The sequence below is a fragment of the Strix uralensis genome, chromosome 2, assembly GCF_047716275.1.
Source record: "Strix uralensis isolate ZFMK-TIS-50842 chromosome 2, bStrUra1, whole genome shotgun sequence".
Classification (NCBI taxonomy): domain Eukaryota; kingdom Metazoa; phylum Chordata; class Aves; order Strigiformes; family Strigidae; genus Strix; species Strix uralensis.
Window position 1 is genome coordinate 112,309,554 of NC_133973.1, and position 23,199 is coordinate 112,332,752.

General features: G+C 40.3%; 1 pseudogene; it reads left to right on the forward strand.

Moving 5' to 3' along the window:
- Nucleotides 1-1,888: 1,888 nt before the first annotated feature.
- Nucleotides 1,889-22,004, forward strand: LOC141940017 (putative tRNA methyltransferase 9B; annotated as a pseudogene).
- The last annotated feature ends 1,195 nt before the right edge of the window (nt 22,005-23,199 follow it).

Here is a 23,199-nt window from a genome sequence, read left to right on the forward strand (position 1 = left end):
TCTGTGATCTTACATCTATTCACCAGTTACTATTTCCTCTTGTCAAACGAAGCAATAGCAAAGCTTTGAAATGATGTTGCAGCTTTTCCAAAGAACAATTTTCCTCTCCTATTGCCTCCTTCTGCCTTTCCCTGTATATCTGATAGTACATCAGCTTCCTCTTGAAATGATCCCCAGTAGAGCACTTTAGCTGTTTCAACAGGGGTTTTTCTGAAGGTATTTTTTAGAAACTGGCTTCTACAGCAGAGTTTGGTTATAATGAACAACACCAAAAAAAATCCTTCTACCTTGGACAACCAGTCTTGTATGCACTAATGCATGTGTTGAACTCTGTGCCTGGAATATCCCCACTGGATTCAGTCAGTGGGATTGTTTGCACACACAGACTTAAACACCTGTGTAAGTGCTCACAAGGTGAAGGCTTTAAATCTTACTAGAAGCGAAGAAGCATTGCAGTGCAGGAGAAACTAAACCAAGGCAACTCACATTCATTGTCTTTATTTTTAGCTGTGTTTCTAAAATGGCTGTTATTTAACAACACATATAATGAAGAGAACAGCGATGATCTTCCAAAGAAGTTCTTTACCCCACTCCAGTGGTTGACATCACTTTGATCTAGGCAGGATATTCAGGAAACTTGAAGTCCGGGCAATTTCCCAATGATGCTGACTGAATATCTGGTATGGCAGAAGACATCAAGGGCTACAGGATTTAATCCTAGCACAGTTTTTCAGATCAATAAGTGACATAACCAAAACCTTTCCAGAGTTAGTTTCTTGCTGCCGCTGCAGGATTGAACTTGAGTTTAGTCTGCTCCAGTGTTTCTCTTTGATGTAATTGCCTAGGAAATCACATAACAGTAGTCTTTTGAGTTGACAGAATTTTAAATGCTTATGGGTTTGAAAATAAGGACCAGATAAGGACTGTATCAGGAGTCAGATTAATGGCCATCATGCAGTGCACAGACCTTGGCTGAGGTGCTGTCATTGATACCTTTGCCTCAGAGGAGAAGTTATTCTGTATGGAGTTGTTTGTAGCGTGGGAGTGGAACTGGAGCAGCTTGTCTTGGTGGCCCAAACCTTCAGTAAATCGATGGAAATCCTGGCATGGCCAGCATATGTTCAATGAAGCTTACAATTTTTACAGCCTTTCTGTACAAAGTTTCATGGTGAACTGAACAATGATTTAGGATGCAATAGGCTATTCACAATATCACAGAGTTTTCCTGGGGGCATTGCTAATACCAGTGCACCATGCCAATCCAGAACAGTTGAAAAAAAGGATGCTTGGAAAGCTGGAAAGATTTTTTGTTCATAGTAACACACAGTGTCAATGAATTGTGCAATGGAAAATCTGTAAGCGTGGATCTTTCTGGGTTCTGAATGAAGCGGAGGAGAAACGATGCCTCTCAGAGCTTTTGTTTCAGATTCTAAGCATCTTTTGGTATTCATCATCATTTTCAGTTGCTGTTTTTTAAGATGTGTCTGTAAACAAAGGACTTCTTACGAAATATCTTTTTCAAGGGTAGACTGAAAAAGGGTGGAAGACTTTTTGCAGCAAAAGTTAACAACTTCCAAAGTATAACAATATAAGCAAGTTAATAAACATTGTGTGGTAGGTCTTAAAATTCTTTCCAGATTTATATAAGACAACAATACATTGTATAAAATCATAGAATAGATGACCTTTCTTCCTCTAAAAGCCTCAGCAATTTCTCTTTAATGGCAACATAGTATTTGAAAATACTATTTCCTGAATAAACAGTGTCATACTGCTTAACTTAAGGAAATGTACTTCGGTAACAAGAGTTTCGGTGCTTGTTTTTCTCCCTTCCCTTTCTCTAGGACAGTTGTGCTACCTTCAGTGAGTTAGCATAGCCTTGGTTGTGATGGAGAAGGAGGCAAGCCAGCTTGAGAGGGATCACATTCATAGTGTATATGAGAAAATTGCTCCTTACTTCAGTGACACATGTTACAAGGCATGGCCAAAGGTGCAGCAGTTCATTTCACAGCAGGAACCAGGCAGCCTGATTGCTGATATTGGTGAGTGGGGTTGTCTTCACATTGCTAATGACAGTCTAAGTATGTCCTCTCTTTCTATCAAGCAATATTTATGGCAGAAGAGTTTGGAGCTTGTGAACCAAACCAGGGCATCGAAATTGGCAGACTGACTATCAAGTTTGTCTCCTACTTCTCTCCACCATTCATAGTCATATGAAGACAATTTGACTTCTCCCAGTATCCACTAGGTCAACTAAACTGAAGCACTAAACTGAAGCTAAATTTTTTAAGATGTCATTGGTGGATGCTAATGTTGTGTATTGATATGATAATTCTGGAATTTGAAATCTTGTTTAGGTCTTACAACATGTATTGTGTGTGGCTAATTTGAAGCAAGTATCATGATGCTCTCCTGAGTGCTTTGGTGAACAATGTGTGACAGTTTTTAATTCCCCAAAGGTTTGAGAATGTCTAAATGGTACAAGGGAAGCCTCTGTCCTGGCTTCAGCACATGCATCAGAAGTGGATACATGCTGGTTGCCCAGATGAGATCTGGGAATTAACTCATCATTTCTACATTTTTAGGCTAGACTTCTAAATAGAGTTTGGAACCTGAAATCCTTTCCAGCAACACATATGTGTAGTCTCCCCACTATAGCATGAGAAAGTTTGTGAAAAATTACTGAGGGTTGGGCTAATCACACTAACTTTTGGGCGTCATTCAAACTTTATCATATACTTTTCCCAGTTTATCACAGTCTAAAAACTGGGAACTATATTCCTACCAGATTTTGCAGTGTTTTCAATGTGAACAAATAAAACATGTACAAAGAACCAGCACATTGAATTTTTACCAATGTCACAGACTTTGAACTTTGTTAACACTGTAACTTAAGCTCAAGCTTGGCTCTTGGGTTTTGGCCTGCAGAGGCTGTTGGCATGCTGTTGTGGGGTCTGTGGACAGAGACAAGTTCTGTGTGAAACACAATTGCCAAGAGTGGTGCCACAGCACTGGAGAAGAGTCTACCTGCAGGACTCTCCTGTGCCCCTCCATCCCCGGGAAGTAGCCTCTGGTGTCGGATTAGAGGAGGTGTATTTAGTAGCTGTTGTTTGGTTTATACTGGAGCCTTTCCCTCCAAAAGTGAAAACCAGAAAAAGTCCTAGAGTTCTCTTCCAGTCAGAGCTCCATAGTACTCCTCTTTCTGCTCTTTTTCCTCAGAAAATAGTCTAATATTAGCCAAGTGCTGACACCATTTCACAGCACCTCTTCTCAGCTGGTGCTGAAGTCAGGCATGAGAAGGACTGAGAGAGCTCCAGCTTTTCTCTGGATATCTTTCCTTCATTCCTGGGAGATGGGATCAGCAGTTAATATTAGACAAGCAGTTAGGAGCAGACTTCTATCTGCAGCTGAGCAATGATTCATCTCCCATTCAAATGGCATAACAGATTGATGGGGCCCGGACTCTCCTTGCTGAACATAGGCACCCGCACAGGGTTTCAGAATAGGTGCTATGGGATGGCTGTAACCTAAATACAGGGACTTAAATATTTGAAAGGCTCCAAAATAACTATAATTTTTTAAAAAATAAATGCATTAGAGAGAAAATCTGGGCTCTGGCCCAAGCTTAATGTTTGGTGTAAGTGTAGCCATAAACAGCATGTGAACTAAGGTCTGCACACGGTAGAGGGTATTATGCTAGCCCGATGCATTTACCTCCCTGATCTTAATCTGAACTATGTTTTTTATGATGCAAGTGAGAAGTCAAGTTTTTAAAATTAATGATCTACTTTAAAATGCACTTTGTGTTAAGATTCAGATAATTCTGCAAACAAATTATCAAAAATTTAGATAAGATCCGTTTAACTGCTGACACTAAAATTGTTCTTATCTAAAGATGTCTGCCTTTATTTCAAAACAAGAAGTATTTCAATTTGACAAGATGTAAATTTCTGTGTCGCAGGCTCCATTATGAAAAGGAAACTGCGTGGAGATACCAGAAAAAGAAACTCCACTGTTGTCATGGTGACAGCAATTAGCAGCAGTTAAAACAGCAAACAATGGATTTAATGGTTTGGTCTAATAGTGACTTAATTACTTAGCAGTCTAGTTTGTCTATCAGCATTTCAATACACAGGAATAATTCAGTGCTGTGCTCCTACTACACGATGCTTTCACTTAGCATTTTGAGTGTATTACAAGCAGAATTGCAGTAGCATCATTATCATAAATATTTTTGATTCCATATGTGGTGGGAAGGCCAAGTAAATGCTCTCTAGCAATCCCACTTGAACACCTCCTGTCATACAGCAGAGAGCCTGCTAGACAGAAAGGAGCAGTCTGTGCTCATTGTACTGTGATGGTAAAAAATAACCTGAATTCCACTGCAATCGTATCTCCTTTAAAATGGGTGGAGAATTTCAAGCTATTAGGCCAGTCAAGGTCATACATCATTGCTTATGTCAAGAATACATTTTCTTTTGCACAGACACCAAATATCCACCTTTCTCCTCCTCATTATTTCTTCAGGCTGTGGAAATGGCAAATACCTTCACATCAGTTCTCAAGTCTATAAACTGGGTTGCAACTACTGTTTCCCATTGATGGAATCAGCACGAAATGAAGGCCATGAAGTAATGGTATACCATAGCTTGTGTCTGCCTTATCAAAGTGAGTGCTTCGATGCTGTCCTGTCCATCGCTGCTAAGTTCTGCATGCCACCAGTGTCTATAGGCCAGACCTTTAAAGAGTCTAAACCACTTAGGCAGGCATTGCAGTCTCTTCTAGGTTTGGGGGTTTTTGTGACCAGCAGAATATTGTGGGTTGCATAGACCACGTAAATCTGTATTAGAACAAAAAATGTATAGTATTGCAAATTCAGTGAAAAACTGCAAAATGGGTAAGTCACACAGATGTGAGTTGAGTTTTATTCTAGTCCAAGCACATCTAAACTGCAGTGTGCAAAACAGGAGAGGAGAGCCTTGTTTGTGCCTTATCACATGGAAGAAATTTGAAATGTTGGCTCCAGCAGGAAGAAAATATAACAAAACTTGCTTAGGAACACTGAGCATATTTGAAGCTCACTATTAAATTCTTCTGTCCTGGTTTAGCCAGGATAGGGTTAAGTTTCCCCAGCAGTGGGGGGAAGCTCTAGCCAGGTTATTCAATACCATGCTGACATCACATCCGGGGTGCCCAAGCGCGGGAGAATCGGTGAACACGTGTGTTATGCAATCTCTCTGCTCTCACTGCTCTATCGGTACATATCTTGCTCTGTTCATTGTTATTACTGTTATTGTTATTGTTATTGTTGTTGTTTGTTGTGTTGCTGTTGCACTGTTGTATTAAACCTCTCCTTATCTCAGTCCCGGGGCTTTGTATTTCACTCCCTTTGTGGGGGAGGGGCAGCGGCCACGTGGTCTCGGACCCCGGCAGGGCCTAAAACACCACATGTACTTTTCCAAACACTGTTTTTTACTCCCATGCTTCATGATTTGTCAGGCAACACAATAATTTTTGTGCTTGAAGAATGATGACCACGGAGCAGATCCTCCTGGAAACTATGCTAGGGCACATGGGAAATAAGGAGGTGACTGGTGACAGCCAACATGGCTTCACTAAGGGCAAATCGTGCCTGACAACTTTGGTGGCCTTCTACAACAGGGTTACAACATTGGTGGATAAGGGAAGAGCAACTGACGTCATCTACCTGGACTTGTACAAAGCTTTTGACACTGTCCCACCTAACATTCTTGTCTCTAAATTGGAGAGACATGGATTTGATGGATGGACCACTTGGTGTGTTGTTCCACAAGCAGGGTTGTTTACCCTGTGTGCAAAATGCCAATATACACACAGAGCAGAGGTATTTTATTTATTTCATGTTTGCACAAAGATGGGTGCTAGGTGGTAATTCCACAAAGCTAGCACACCACACAAAAGGACTTTGGTGTATTTGTACACTTCAAACTACACAAATACACATTTACTGTAATGACCATTGGTTAGTTTCTTATCACTTTGTCTTTCACTGGTTAACAATGTGCCTCTTCTCGATTTAAAGTTATAGTGTCTTTTAATTATTCTGTGCAAACTCAAAGGGTGAGGGGGGCACATCTTCTTGGTCTTAAATTGAGTTGGTGGTTGCGATCTCCCCCTGCCATCTTTACCTTTCCTCCAGTTACCACAGATTTTTGCTGACTTTATGCTTCTGTCACAAGTACTCAACTTTCAGCATCTTCTGGGCAGGATGTTTCCATTTTATCCATCTTTCAGTTTCTCTTCAAGGGCATAGTCGTTAGTAAGGCCTGCATTGTTTATGAAAAGTATAACTTACATAGTAACTTACATAGTAAAGCTTTACATACTAAAGCCATGACTCCCTGTCCTCCTTAGAAGATTTAAATGCAGTATATCTGATGCTAACTTGAATAGTGGCACTGTAACCTAGGCACTTATTCAAACATACGGTTTTACACAGGTAACATTTTGATAAGGAATTGGCTTGATGGTCACACTCAAAAAGTGGTGGTCAACAGCTCGACGTCCAAGTGGAGAGCAGTGACGAGTGGCATTCCTCAGGGGTAGGTGTTGGGACCAGCGCTGTTTAACATCTTTGTTGGTAACATGGAAAGTGCATTGAGTGCACCCTCAGCAAGTTTGCCAATGACACCAAGCTGTGTGTTGCAGTTGACATGCTGGAGGGAAGGGATGTGCCATCCAGAGGGACCTTGACAGGCTTAAGAGGTGGGCCCATGCAAATCTTACGAAGCTCAACAAGGCCAAGTGCAAATTCCTGCACATGGATCGGGGCAATCCCATGCACAAATACGGGCTGGGCAGAGAACAGATTGAGAGCAGCCCTGCAGAGAAGGACTTGGGGGTGTTGGTTGATGAGAAGCTCAACATGACCCGGAAATGTGTGCTCTCAGCCCAGAAAGCCAGCCACATCCTGGGCTGCATCAAGAGAAATGTGGCCAGCAGGTCGAGGGAGGTGATTCTCCCCCTCTTCTCTGCTCTCATGAGACCCCACTTGGAGTGCTGTGTCCAGCTCTGGAGACCCCAATATAACAAAGACATAGACCTCCTCGAGCAGGTCCAGAGGAGGCCATGAAGATGATCAGGGGGCTGGAGCACGTCCCCTATGAAGACAGACTGAGAGAGTTGGGACTGTTCAGCCTGGAGAAGGCTCCAGGGAGACCTTATAGCGGCCTTCCAGTACCTAAAGGGGGCCTACAGGAAAGCTGGAGAGGGATTCTTTATCAGGGAGTGTAGTGATAGGATGAGGAGTAATGATTTTAAACTAAAAGAGGGTAGATTTAGGTTAGATATAAGGAAGAAATTCTTTCCTGTGAGGGTGGTGAGACACAGGCACAGGTTGCCCAGAGAAGCTGTGGCTGCCCCCTCCCTGGAAGTGCTCGGGGCCAGGTTGGACGGGGCTTTGAGCAACCTGGTCTAGTGGAAGGCGTCCCTCCCCATGGCAGGGGGGTTGGAACTAGATGATCTTTAAGGTCTTTTCCAAGCCAAACTTTCTATGATTCTATGACGCTGATCCAGCTGGAAAGTAACACAGCAAAAAGAAAGGTTGTTTTTAGTGAAATCAGTTATCAATTGCTTCACTGCAGAGAAACCTGTTTCAGCAAAAGCAGGAGGTAATGCAGAGGAAGAACAAGGAGCCAATGACAAAGCAAGCAGAGGAGCTTGTTTCAGTGGCACTGCCACCTTAAAATGTTCATCCAATACCCTCAGATTTAATTTCTTGCAAGATTTTTCCTTTTTGTTTAGTTGCCCTTTTCAACCTAACAGCTACCTGTCTTTGCCACTGTTAAAGCAGACACTGAATGTTAGCTTTAGCATTTGCTTTTTTATCTTTTAAAATTTGAGGGTTCTTTTCTTTTGGGAGTCTTGAAATTACTCAGCCACCTTTTTAAAGTTAGTTAGTAAGTTTATACTGATCAAAAGATGGACAGTACTGTAAATAAAGCAAATACAGTGCTCAGCAAACTTGATTTTTCTTTTCTCAACTAAAGGAGTGTGAAGGTCTCTAAGCCTTGTTAAATCAAAGTGAAATGTTAATACCTCTCACATCTCTTGATGTTAGTGAGTAGCCTGCCACAGCCTCTTCTCCATGTCTTGGGTGACTTTTCTTTAAGCCCTGAAGGACTTTACTTTTTAAGTCCATGTCCATTTGACATTTGATGGAAATTTGAGATTGCATTATTGTCACTGGTACATCATGGTACGGGGATGGGAACCATGCTCAGCCACACTGTCTGAAAATCTTTCAGTCATGATTTGAGAAATGTGACTAATAGCTAACAGTTGTTATTATCAGGGTTTCACATCCTTTTCCCAGATGGAGTAACAACCATCATGTGCCCAAGGGTGATTTGGCATTTTCTGGAAATGCAGGGTAAGGAAGTGAAGGACAAGCCAGATTTGTCAAAAAGGGTATGTAGCAACATTCAGAAATTGTCTGACTCAGAAGAGTCTGTGCCCCAGGAGTACTTGTGAACAGTCTGCAGAAAAGCAGAGTAGCTGGGCTGAGGTTGCTGCTGGAGATGCAGAACTACAGACCTTCCCATCCACAGCAAACTGAAAGCTCTTTTGCACAGCTGGTGTGCGAGAAGCCAGAATCGGTGAAGAATCCAGAAGGACACTTGGGTGACAGGTAGAACTGTGTGGTTATGGACTGTGGTCCTTTCAACACCATAATATGGCTGCAAATTACGAAGTTATTTCTGTTACAGCTTTTACCATAACAGATCATGCATGAACCATAGTAATGATCATATTTTCTTATTATTGCTGAAAAATATGGTTCAGATGCATTATAAAGCTTCAAATAATGTGTTGAATTATTATATATACTATTATATAGTATAATACTTGTATAGTACATATATACCATAGTTTGGTAAGCAAGTGTTGTCTTAATCTTCAGGAGATTGTCAAAGGAGGCAAGAAATTTCTGTAGATGTTCAAAAGCCAGGTCTGTAGTAGGAAATATTGGCAGAAGAGGAGCGTCAAGCCTAACTTGATGATTTTTCCTCGGACTCAACACCTACTGTGTGTGCATATATAACAAAGTATTTTTGCCAGTTCCATGACTGACATAACCTATACTGACAAGAAACAAATCTAGACATGATATATCAGCAAAAGTTTAAAATGTGCTGCTTTCAAAGGCTTAACTTTCTGTTCAAGGAGACGAATTTGCCCTGTGAGTATGCAACTCATTCCACAATGTTTTCACTGCCTTAAGAAAAAAATCATACTCATTTTCCCAGTGTATTCATAACATAATTTTATTTGAGATTTAATATCACTGAACAACAAAAATCACCCCCTTTGCTATATACTGATGGCTTTGTTAATGTTAGCATGATGAAGCCATTCCTGTATGATTGAAATAAGTAGGATTTCTGCCACTTGCAGTAATGGAAAGAGGACTAGCACTCATGTTTCCACTTAGGCTAAGGAATTGTTCTGAATCATAATACAGGACTGATTTTTTAGCATGGCTTTACCTCTGTCAAGGTGGTTTTCTCCTTTATATGGAAAGGTCATGTTCTGTGTTAATAAAATCTTGTATATGCAGAGCTCTTGGACTCTGAGATGGGCAAGGGATAAGAAGAAGCTTCTTCTATTAATTTAGATAAGTAATTTTTTCCTCCAAATGCAGAGGTGAAGACATGACATTTTCCTCTCCTATTAGGAGTCAAATACTCAAGTCAGTAAAGTTATTTTTATATTACTGAAATATCTGATCAGACTTTTCATCCCAGTGGGAAAAAAAGGTTCCTGGAGTGAAGAGCATCAAATAGCTTTCCTTGGTGTTAATACCAGTATGTGAAAATTGACTTTGCTTTAATCTGTGATCTTTTAGTCATGTGGTAATTTAACAGAGAAAGTGAGGGAAACCTAAGGGACATAAACCTGTCTGGTCCTCTAATTTACACTGTCTGAGAAAATGGTCTGCGTAATTTCAAATAGTATAATTCTTAAAGTTTACAAGATGGAAGAGTATCTTGGGGAAAAAAAGAAGTCCAAATAAAAGGTCCAGGAGAGTTTCCTTACTATATAACATTCTGTCTTTATGGTAAAATTCAATGAGATGCTGTCAAGGTTTAAACCTGGCCAGCAGCCAAACACCACACAGCCACTCACTCACCCCTTCCCTCTCAGGACTGGGAAGGAGAAAATAAAGCAGAAAGCTGTGAGGACAGGGAGAGATGATTCACCCGTTATGGTCATGGGCAAAAGACAGATTCATCAGGGGAAGAAAAAGAACATAAATTTAATTCAGACACTAACAACACCACCACTTAACAGACAGAGTAGGACAGTAAAAAGCATTACCACATCTTAAAAACACTTTCCCCTCACCCCTCCCTTCTTCCCAGGATGAGCTTTGCTCCCGATACCTCTACCTCCTTGCCCCCAGTGATGTAGGGGGCAGGGAATGGGGGGGTGCAGTCAGTCCTGCCGCTTCTTCCTCCTCAGGAGGAGGACTCCTCACATTCTCCCCCAGCTCCAGCATGATTCCCTTCTCACAGGAGACAGTCCTCCACAAACTTTCTCCAACATGAGTCTCTCCCACAGGCTGCAGCATTTCCCTAGCTGTTCCGGTGTGGATCGCTTCCATGTGTTGAAATCCTCTGAGTGTCGAACTACAACCATGGGGGCTTCCTGCCACACAGTCCTGGCCTTCTTCGAGTGCAGCCACCTGCTCTGGTGTGGGGTCCTCTACAGGCTGCAGGTGGGCATCTGTTCCACCAGTGACCTCCATGGGTGGCAGCGGGGTGGCCCTGCCATCTCACCATGGGATACAGGGGAGTCTCTGCACTGACGCACTTTCCCCCCTTCCTCCTCCTTTTTTCCACTGACCTCAGCGTTCACATGGGTGTCCTCCTCAAAACTCCAACCCCTCCTCCCAGGTTCCTCTTCTTAAATACATTATCGCAGAGACGTGGCCACTGTTGCTAATTGGCTCGGCCTTGGTGCAGAAGCACATCCAACTTGGAGCTGGGGGAGCATCGAGAAGCTTCTCACACAGGGCCACTGCTGTAGCCCCCTCCCCAGCTACCAAAAACCCTGCCACTCACACAAACCCAACACAGATGCTGAACAAGAAGAAACCAAGTATTAGTATCAGATCATATCAGAGTAGTTACATTGAACTGTTGTGCCAATTAATATGGGCACAATATTGCAGTGCTGTCATGACATAGTTTCTTTACCCCATAAAGAAACATCATATTTCTGTGCAACTTTGGTTATTTCTGCATAACACTGAGTTTTGTCAGATAGGTGTATCTGCCAGTTCTCCTAAATTCTGTTTTTCCTAAGGATCAATCGGGATTACATTCTAAGAGGGTTTTTTTTTCCAACAAAAAGACACTGTGGCCAGACAATTACATTCCCTAAAAGAAACAACGTTAAAGGCACAACAAGCAATCCGTCCCCATGGAAAGCAGAGTATAACAAGGTGTGGTATGACAGCATCAAGATCTCTTTAATGCCATAGAAATTGAAAAGAAATCATCAGAAAATGTGACTATCAATAATTACAAGGAATGCTGTGAAGAAGCAAAGTCAGGATGACTACAGCATAACATGAATTAGAACTAGGATAAGGTTTTATAAATGCATATGAAGCAAGAGGAAAACAAAAAGGAAAGAAGACAAAATAGCAGATGACAGAGGAAGCTGCATTTTTCTTTGGTCTTTACAAAAATTTAATAGTAGTCATCAACAAGTTAGAGTTTTAACCAGAGGATAGGAGTTTAGACTATAAAAAGGAAATAACGTCTTAAAGAATATTTAGATAAATTAGATTACAGAAATTGTTAGGAAATCATGACATTAATCTTAAAGTGCTGTGAGCTAGCAGATTATCTTTAAGATCTCCAGCAAGTGAAGAGAAGTAAACATAATACTTGTTTCCAAAAGAGAAAGAAAGGATATCAAGAGGAAGACAGCTTTAGATTTATGCAAGGATACTAGAATAAATAATTTAAATAATCTAATTTAAATAGAATAAATTATTTAAACCTACAGAATACTAATGTAATGGGAAACAGCCAACATGTATTTGTCAGGAGCAAGCCAATCTGCTCTCTGTCTTTGACAGGGTAATCATCCCATTAGACAGGGTAGCAGGCAAAGACATGATATATCTTGACTCTTGTGTCATTGTTGCAAGCAAAATAAGTAAATAGAGCTAAGAATATGGGAAAAAATCATTCTCAGAATGGCTCAGTGGTTCACTGTCCAATCAAGACGCATTTCAAAGGGGATGCTTTTGGAACCCACCCTACATCTGTTTCAATGCAAAATTTTAATTAATAACTTCGATGGCAGACTAGAGAGCATACTGAACAAATTGTGTGTGACTCCTATGTAGAAAGAGTTGGAATTATTTTGAAAGATGGTATTTGACATCCAAATGATGGAGAGTTGTCTGAAATCAACAAGAAGACATACAGAAACAACAGAGAGGAATGTACCATGCTCGGGAAGGAAACATTCAATGAACAAAGTGAGAAATAATGGCCAGGCAAGACGGACCACAGGCCAGATATGTGTGAGTTGTGTGGTGCTGTTACAAAACCAGGCAAATACCTTCCTGGGGTATGGTGACAGCACAGTTTCATGGAAGGCAGAAGAATGAGTCACCCTTCTGTGCTTGGTACTTTTGAGATCCTAGGTGGAATATCATATCTGCATTTGAGGATCATGCCTTACAAAGTTTACAGTCAATATGGAGACATTTTAAATAACTGATGTTTAGAAAATCTGAATTATTAGAGGAAGCTAAAGGAATTGGGTTTGGTTAGTTAAGAAAGGAAAAAAAGAAAAGACTGAAGGAAACATAATAGTCTTCAAATACATTTTCACAGGGTTTTTTTTACAGATTTTTACAGAAAGCTGTTCTTTATTTGACATGGGAAGAAAAAAATATCATCTTACCCCACAGCAAAGGTTATTTACCTCAGACATTAAGAGGCTTTTAAGAGCAGGTTAGACAAATTTGGGCTAAGTGTTTAATTTTGCCTTCGAGCTGGAAAATGAACAACTTCTATTTTTCTGCATCTATTCTAATGTAAAGGTCACCTGGCCTTTTTGAGAAAAATCCATTGCCTCTCCTATAACCAGTTGCTGCCTAATGTTAGTACAGGTCCTCTCACAGCAGCAAGCTCTCCTCCCTGATGCAAGTCAGAGTGCAAAATACTAACAAATTCTGAATATCACAGGAGGTCTCGGAGACAGAGGAGAAATGCCACCCATAGTGGGATTTTCTGGTTTTGACAATCCACAGACTACCTCTGCTTCTTCTGAGTCATCTGCAAGCCCTGATTTCAGCTTTGGTCTCACCACTGTTAGCGTTTTATATATAGGCTGCCCAGGGAGGTGGTGGAGTCCCCATCCCTGGAGGTATTTAAGAGTCGGGTTGACACAGCGCTTAGCGATATGGTGTAATTGGGAACTGTCAATGTTGGGTTAATGGTTGGACTGGATGATCTTCAAGGTCTTTTCCAACCTAGACGATTCTGTGATTCTGTGAAGTGAATAATAAAGTTATTTCTAAGCTAGTAATCACTAGCTTCTTAGTTTCAGATTCTTAGAAATGTGGAGAAGCTCCACAGGACAGTCAGAGCCTGTGGTTGACACCTGCAGGCTTTATCTGTCATTCAGGTGGTTGCTGTCACTGGGCTCGTCAGCTGACAGCGTTGTCTATTGGTGAAATTCTCACCAACAGCGAGGAGCCTGATTTCTATCATCTCACTTAATTAAATCAGGAGCTTTGTGTTCCTTGCACTGATATTTTTCATGCAAGTTATAATTGATTTATCAAAAATATCCTAAGTTAATTTCCAGTGGATGATACATAGTTATCTCAGGATGGGGTCAGGTCAGAAAACTTGACTCTCTCTTTTTCTTCCCTTAGAAAAATGTGCATCACAACACAGTGATCTCTGCCCCTTACAATCCCCTCTATTGCCCCAAGTTGCTCTGGTTGTCCTGGTGCAAACTCCAAATGCACCCTTATATTTAGTTTTTTTCACAGTAACAGTCAGCAGCCTGCTCAGTTTTTTTAAATGTAGTAATTTATTTTAGACCACAATCAGCTATCTGTGGTCTTATCACTGTCGCTGTGTTGACAGTATATCTGTTTTAAATCTCACCTACATGTTCTTAACAACACGTTACCTGATTGCGAGGTCTTGACCAGCTGTTGGGTGTCATTAAAAGAGGTGACAGCTTCTTGCTGGCTGCATAACTTGCTCATGTACGGCTCTTGTCCTCTGCTCTCTCGGGGTGCAGAGCAATGTGACCGTGGTTTTGGAAGGAGGGATGGCTGAGCAGTTTCCATGTGATGGTTTTGGCAGGTTTGTGCTGTCACCTGAGAGCAGGCTTCCAAGCACAGGGGTTTCACTCTGTACTACCAAAAATGTATTCTCCTGCTGAGTAAGACATTGAGACTCAGAATAGATCCAGAAGGACATTCAGGCACCTTTAAACCTTCTTCATGAAATAAAGATCCATAGTATCAAGGCCTCTTTTGGGGTTGGTGTCTAACAGAGCATTGCAGAGTTTTTGCTTTTTTCTCTTTCCAGTACAGCCAAGTCCTCAGGGCACTCACCCAGAAAGCAGGAGAGCTTGATTCACCTTCCTCAGCCGGAGGGGTTTCAAACCTGCATTTCCAATACTTGGGGATGTGTCCCCGTCCTCCAACACTTGGCAGCGTTGGGTGGAGAAAACCACCACCACCATCACATGGAACCTGCAGCTAAAAAGCCCAAAGGAGGTGGAAGGGGAGCTTAAATCTGTAGCCCAGCATGTAGGAGCACACCCAGGAGTCAAGGAAAGACAGCAGCTGCCTGCATTATTTCCTCTGTATGCAGTGATTGACTAATGTAAAGTGTATAAGCAAGATTAAATGGTGGTTGAGACCAGAGGGAGCTGGCTCCAATAGCCCACTGGGAGAGCCCTAGAGGTACTGCAGCCAGTGAGAGCAGGGCAGCAGCTCCAGGCAAACCCATGCTGCCCTGGGTGGGAAGAGGGGAAGAGTAATGCAGGCTTGGAGCAGGCGCTTTGAGGATGGCACAAAGCAAAGGAGGGGAACAGTTTGATGACCTGACTTTATTTTATTATCCTCTTTTGCTGGTTTTAGCTATAGGTGTCCTTACTTCTATGCTGCTGTGACAAGCATTTCAGAATTATCTTTAATATAAACACAGAAGTAGTCCTGCTGAAACCACTGTAGCTACTCAGATGCTTAAAATTAAGTATGTAATTATATTCCTGAATCAAGGTTTTAATAAGTTAATTAAATTTCATAATTATAATGATTTTTATAAAGGCAGCAACCTCATTTGCTAATGCTAAGCATAACTGTGCAAAAATTAAAGAAGGAACAAATTTTCCAACCTAAGTAATTAATGAGGAATGTTTTTAATAGCAAAAAGTTTTTAATGGAAACACTGTTTGAAGTTTACTCAGTAATTCTTTTAAATAATTCTTTGGTATATTAGTATTTTTCCTCCCCTTTTTATTTTTGATACCACCATAATGAAGCGAATAAAATAATATTTAACTTAGAATCATGCCTTCTATATTTCTTCCAATTGTTCCTATTATTAGAGCTGACAGAGATAAAGTGACATCTGAAGTGTGTATACAGTATATACAAAAGAGTCTCCGAGATAAAAATTATGTGATCCTTAAATACTTTCCAAATGTCTCTGAAGGGATTTAACTTCAATAAAGAAATATGACAGAGAAAAGCAATTTCTGATTACACAGATTTCTTTTTGCCATTTAACAGGAATTGAATCACTGACCTAAAATATAAATTTTGAAAATTACTTTCAAAAAAAAATTCAAAGTTGTTGATGCTTTCAGTTTTGTTCTCTGAAGACAGCTGGATGACACAAAAATGTATCTTGCATTGTCTGCTTGTTCTAAATAATCCCTTTTAGTAGGATTAGTCACAGTATTAAATTAAGAGAAGGACCAATTAATTAAATTCTTATGAAATGAAGAAGAGAAGAATCTTTGAAATGTTCTCCTTTCCTCCTCACCCTCTCCCTTTGAAATCTAAAATTGCATTGTGTATTTTTCAGTTATGGAAAATCTTTCAGTCTTCAATTTAAACAAAAGTGGTAGGAATGAGCAGTACATGGCACAAAATTAATTTGAATTGACTTCTAGGTACGCTAGGGGAATGTATGGCCAAAATGAAAAGGAATGCTTGATTTATAACAACTGTTAATCCGTGAAGCAAGACCTTGCTGCTGCAAAGAGCTGCCAGGGGTTTTGGACAAGCATGTGTGCTCACCCCAAACAAATATTTTTGTTCTTAGATTTATTTTTTGCAATTGTTTGTTTGGATGTTTAAAAAATTGAATGTGGTCCTACTTGTCCCCATCACCATGGCATGGTGTTGGTTAGTATGATAATGATATAATGTTCATTAAAGTCCTTTTTGTAGTGAACATAAGGGGTTTTTCTAGCTTTTGTTACAAGGGTTGCATAACAGCTAAAAGCTCTGAGTATTCTTCTGTGGAAAAAAGCATGAGGATAAACTTCTGGAAGAAATGAGAGTAGGTAGAGAGCTACAAAGGAGAGCAGTGTAATAATAAGGATGTATCACTAACTCTCTGATAAACCTGGGAAAATGACCACAGATTATTAAGAGAGATTGTGAGGGCTGTGAGGACAGAAAACACAATATTGAGAAACTGCAATTATCCATATGTAGGTTGTGTAAATGATACACAGGGGCATGAAGCCTCTTGGAAAGATTAATCTGAGAACCCACAAAAGGGAAACAACTCTTATTAGTCTGAAACGGTGCATCAGGCCCACATCAATAAGTAATTGTGCAAGAACTACATGCTCTCACTGAATTTAATGTGACCATAATTGAACCTCCTGCTAGGAACAAAAATGCTTTAAAAAATCCACTGCATAAAAGTTTACTACCAAAAAGGAAGAAACTCTTAAGAAAATTGAAAGGGAAAGCCAGAAGGGTAAAATGCTAGCAGACGGGTGTGGAAAGTGCTGAAAGACTCAATGTTGAATGCTTAGTGTAGGTGTGTGGCACCTATAAAAAGGCCGCCGTTCAACAGATTCCTATGTACTTTATAATTACAAATTAAATGAATAGGCTAGTAATAAAGTTTGCTGGTGATGTAGAGTTATTCAGATTTACTGACTGCAAAGAGTTGCAAAAAAGGTCTCGTGAAACTAATGACTGGGTGCAAAATTGCAGAGAAGTACTTGTGGATAAATGCTAGGTAATGTGCATGGAAAAAAATAACTAACTGTACAGGCACAGTGGTACCCTCTGTTCCTGTTTAGGAAAGAGATAGTGAAGTCATTATCAGACTCATTTTCATTGCACTGAAAATTGTTACCTCAGTGTTCAAAACTTGTCAAAAAAGAATTCAGATATTAAGAACAAAAATCAAAATCTGGAAGAATGGTAGAAAATAAATACCTGGTGCATCTGTATCTCGAATACTGCATGTAATTCAGGTTTTCTCCATCTCTGGAAGGATATAGATGAACTAATAAATGTCCTTATAAAGATCAAAGGTGCAAACTATTTATTTGTGAGGATAGATAATGGGCTAGAGCTCTTCACCTAAGAAAAAAAGAGTATCGTCATAGAAGTATTGTAAAAGAAGTGTATACATCATACTGCTCCTGAGGGAGAGGGAGATAGCATCCTGGAACCTACAAATGGTACTAAATTAGTGAATAGGGACTCAATTTCTGTGGTTTCTTACAACAGGAGAACCACAGGGAAAGATTTAAACCAGAAGGAATCATTAAAAAAAAAAAAAAATTAAATTGCAGATTCCTTTGACATGTGAATTTCAGAAGTACAAGTGAGTCCAAGGAAGTATCCATGAGGGACAAATCCATCACTGGCTATTAGATACAAGCTCCAGCCTGTGGCTGAGGAAGCTCTTAGGCTGCTGACCACAGGAGGCAAGGGGAGAGGGCATCACTATTCTTCCCTTCTTTCTTTCTGGAACATCTGGTGCTGACTACTGCCACAGCCCTGTGCTGGAGGGATCTTTGCTCTGACCTAGGACGAGTTCCCACCGCCCTGATATTGTTTTCACCACCTGCAAGCTTCTATAATTATTGTAATTTAGGACAAAACTAATTTTCATTTAAAGTACCAGTCATTATGACAAATGCACTTTCAAGCATCTGGACCCTTGTTTTGTAGTGTTTGGATGGTGGGAAATCACCTTAAAATATGTTGAACAGCTGGTGAAAGATTGTTCTAGGGGTGCAGCACTGAAGGACTCCAGGAAGACCTTATTGTGGTCTTTCAATGCTTAAAGGGGGCTTGTAAGAAGGATAGAGAGAGACTTTCTACCAGGGCCTGTAGTGACAGGACAGGGGCAACAATTTTAAACTGAAAGAGGGTAGATTTAGATTAGATATTAGGAAGAAATTCTTTACTGTGGGAGTGGTGAAATGCTGGAACAGGTTGCCCAGAGAAGTTGTGGATGCCCCACCGCTGGAATCATTCAAGGTCAGGCTGGATGGAACTTTGACAACACAATCTAGAGGAAAATGTCCCTGCCCATGGCAGAGAGGTTGAACTAGATGATTGTTGAACATTCCTCCCGACCCAAACCATCCTACGTTTCTATGAAATATTGCCCCTAGTGCCATCTACTCATCAGTATGAGAGGAGTTGTAGGAGAAGCAGATCTGAACCTTTGCCACTGCAGGAGAGGGAAGCAGGCTCATGTCACTGCTGAGCTGCAATCAAGTGAGTGTTTGTGCTTCACTGCCAGCTAACGTGAGCTGCTCCATCTCTGAAACCACACCTTTACTGCACAGTACAGATTGTTCAGTTTAAACACAATTTCAACATACAAGGAATTTAGTGTCAAATAAAATAAAGAAATGATTTTTTTATAACTTGCATGCTTTAGGTGAATGTGTCTGCATGGCAATCTTGGAGCCTGACATGTTTGGCTTTGATTAAAAAAAATTGTGTGCAATAATCTGTGATTTCAGGATAGTGTGATGTTGCCCCATGCACATGCTGTTTCCTTAAATTATGCATGTTTAAATGGAATACATCACCCATAGCTTTTAAAATTATCTGACAAATTTATCTTGACAACACTGAAGTTTTGCTCAGTGTGAGATTTTATTAATACTCTGTAATTTCTTAAATGATACTTGATGCCTTTTTAATTAAAAAGTTATAATGTTTCAATGTCAGTGTCTCGACTAGTGCTAGAAGACCTGAGCTTTTGGAATTGATTTCTGTTCATCTCAAACAAGTGAAACCTACAGGCAGAGCAGCTGAATAACTAAATGTTAAAAGACCCTATTTCTTCAAAGCTTACCTTTTGATCCTCACATTGCTGCAGAGGCTCTGAATGCATCATTCATTGCAGGGAGAGTGTTTTCCTATCTCAGCTGGATTGCATGCTGTTATTCTTTTAAATTGTAAAGTGTCTCTTTTTCTGAGGCAAAATGGATCTGATAGTGAATGGCTGCCCTGACAGACACAGAGAAGCTGTACGTACAGAGCTTCTGCTAGCATCTTCTATATTTAAGTTTCTAAAAAAAAAAAGATGAAAATTGAAAGCTTGCATCTTTTTTTTTCCTTGAAAGATCTGTTATTTTTCTGTGGAAACAAACACCTCAACAACTTAACCAAAAACTGTTTTATCATTGTAACATGAAGTGGTATGTGTAGAAATATCTGCCCAAACTGGCACAGGCATTTTCACTGAGGAAAATATAAGGTTGAATATCACTAATTCTATTGCTTTTTGTTTTCAGCATCTTTAATATGTGCCCTTTCCTTTCCAGCACTCTTCCAGGATTATTTCCTATTCTTATTTCTCATGTAACATTCATTTGATGTAGCTGAGACTTTGCTGAAGTCCCTGCTGTGCACCAAGACCTAATCAACCTCAACGTCTGTTGTGAATTGCACTAGAGCTGCACAGTCAGAAAGCAGGAGCCAACCCGCAGAGCTGCCTTTTGGCAAATTCCTGCCAAAGCCTGATACCAATTGCCCTTTTCAGGGCAAAAATTTTTATTGAAATGGGAGTCAAATTTAAACTCAGTTCTGACTCAAGTGAAGCTGTGCTGCTTGAGTTTCACCATCGTAATGATGAGGTGTTGTCCATGTCACGCATGTTTGTGTGGTGTGGGGGGTTATCAAGCAAGAACGGGATTATCTTATTATTTGTTTTCATTATATGTTTGTTAATGCCAGAAAGAGACAAATGCTAGTTGACTAAGTGTTTTTCACCCATATGTTCATGATTTAAATATATCCCAGGCCGATAGCAAGTGTTCCTTTTCTCTGCTCTGTTACTGGCATCTGTCAATAAAGGAGGAGCAATGGGCAGGCAGTTTTTACCTAGTCCTCTTTTAATGGGTATCGTCAGCAGGATCACTAGCACAGCTGTTGCAAGGATCGTGTAAGGCCTCAGTCTTTCAGAAGGGCTTATTTCGGGCTGCAGATGAGCATTAGGTGAGGGTAAAACAGGGCCAGGTTGCTTTGCCACTGACCAAGTGGTAGCCTTTCATTGAGAAAACAAGACTGTTGTGCTTATTGCTGATCTGAAAGATGTCACTTGTTTCAATGTTTCTAAATTCTGCTGTGTTTTTAAAATAAGTCAGTGTGTTATGAACTCCTTAGAATTAGAGATAGTACAATGGTAGATATGTTACAGATAGTACAATAACACATAGCACAATGGAAGATAAATGATGTATTCCTGCAGTGCATACCATCAGCTGCCAGTGTGTCAGAACCAGTCTCTGCCCTTATATTCTGTATTCATTAGTGCCTCGAGGGATACTTAGTCACCTTATCTGTTCTGTTCTAGTGATTCACCATTTTTCAACGGAAGAGAGGCACATGCGAGCAATAAAAGAGATGGCTTGCATCTTGAGAATAGGAGGCCAGATAATGATATATGTGTGGGCAATGGAGCAAAACCAGAGAAGATTTGAAAAGCAAGATGTCTTTGTTCCTTGGAATCCTTCACCTCCTTCTTGCTCCTTGAGTGAGCCTTGCTCACATGGAGTACAAAAATCAATTCTTTACAAGGACAAAGAGCTGGCTTTGAACCAGGCCTGTCATAAGTTGGATGGGACTTCAGAGGTACACAGGACAGCAAGGAGCTCATCCCATGGAGGAGAGAAAAAAAGCACCATGCACAGTGTTAGAGAAATCTCTGAGATGGTCTCTGTTCTCAAGATCACTTGACTCAGTATCAGATGTGGGTGATCAGTGGCACCAAGAAGAGCTCATTAGATACTGCAATTACAGTGTTCAGCTGAATGAATTAAACAGAAAAAAAAAAAAAAAGTTGAACAGAGCTTGGTTTTCTGGAACACACTTCTGACTTTTTTCTACATTGCAAACTGAGTCTTGAAAATACAACAGCTTTTGAAGTGGCTGTTAAACCTGTGCTGCCCATGTCACACTGCTTGAAGGCTTTCAGAAGTTGCTATTCAGAATTAGGACAAGCAACTATACAGCTCCCCGTGGCTGCAGATACTCTTCACGATTGCAGCAGAGTGTTTACCTGACCTGATTTCACATCAGAAAGAATTAGCTGTCAGACAACAACTTAAAATAGACCATCACCTAAATCAAGGAGCTTTCTGCCAACCTCAGAACAAAAGAATGACAGTCTCTTCTCTGCAGAAAGCAGCGATGAGCACACCCTGACCACGCAGAGCCAGCAGCAGACAGGTCCTGGTGGGGCCTGGCTGAGGTACCACCACATTTTTAAAGAAGGGGAGTTGGCTGAGCTGACAGAGCATCATATTCCTGAGATACATATTATTCATACTTTGACCATGCCAATTGGAGAGTGTTCACAGAAAAGACTGAAGTGTTAAAATCTAGGGGAAATTTCCTTATTGAAATGCACAAAGAATACTTAGGGGCTTTCTTCTTTTTGAAAACTCAGCGCCTTTGAAAATCTTTCCTGAAGCTTTTTATAGCCCTGGGTTCTTTTTGGGGGAGAGGGAGACTTATGAGGAGGAGACTGCTTTGAAACTCTCAGGTTCTGCGACTGCTTTCTTTGATTTTGTTCTTAAAATACATCTCTATTGAAATTTTTTTTTATAGAGTTACTATTTCAGACCGAGAACATTTTAGCGCACTGACCCCTTTTCATAAACAGCTGCCAGATGTGTTTTGTTGCTTGAAAATAGGTAAAACACAGTTGGAAGGTGATTGCTGTATTATTTTTTACATGTACATTAAAAGTCTTTGTTATTAATTTATAACTATATAATCATTCATGTCAACTTTTTCTTTTAAAATTTATTGTAGTCTGCCACTTGATGTAACATAACGCGGGAAGTAATTGAAAGACACACTATTTTATTAGAGTTCACTTTGTCAGCCTATATGATACTTCTAGTCATACTAGACAGACAGTTTTTTATGAGAATTACTAGGTGTATGGAGCCCTCATGGCAGAGACAGTAACTCATGACACTGTCATAGTCCAGAGATCTTTTTCATTGCCTTGGAGCAGTCACAGCCAAGAAAGCAGAGATATTTGCCTCCATATATGCCATTACATGACCCCCCCAAAAGATAGTTTAAAAGTGAACTTGACATGTATCCTTAAGCCTGGATTGCTCTTTTTCCCTGTCAGCAAAAATAGGATGAGTCGGAAGGATTTAATAACTCACTTAAATCTGTACAGTGAATGAGCATAGCACAAAAAAGTGTTCCAGTGACCGCTAGTCAACTGAGAAAATATTTATTAAGATCAGCATGCAATACTAATGCTTTTATCTAGACTCACCATTTGCAAAGAAGATTAGAATAATTATCTGATTTTTATACATAAAGAAACTGAAGTAAGTAACTTTGCTTAAGGTTGGAATGTAGAGTAAATATTTGGAAGAAAAACAAAGAAAAAACCCAAGCAACAGGGCTGCTTTGCTGATGATTATTTATGTGCTGGAGAGGTCTGTCTGTAATTTTACTTCCTGCCTTTGTTTCTGTGGATTTAGGAATCAGCAAGTCAGAGATCAAATTTGATTTTTGAGAAATAAGCCCCTCCATGTTCTTTATATGTCTGTGAGTAGCAGATGCATATCATGTTTTTCCAACGTAGCATGGAACTGTACAGTCATCTGAGTTTTTTAATGCAG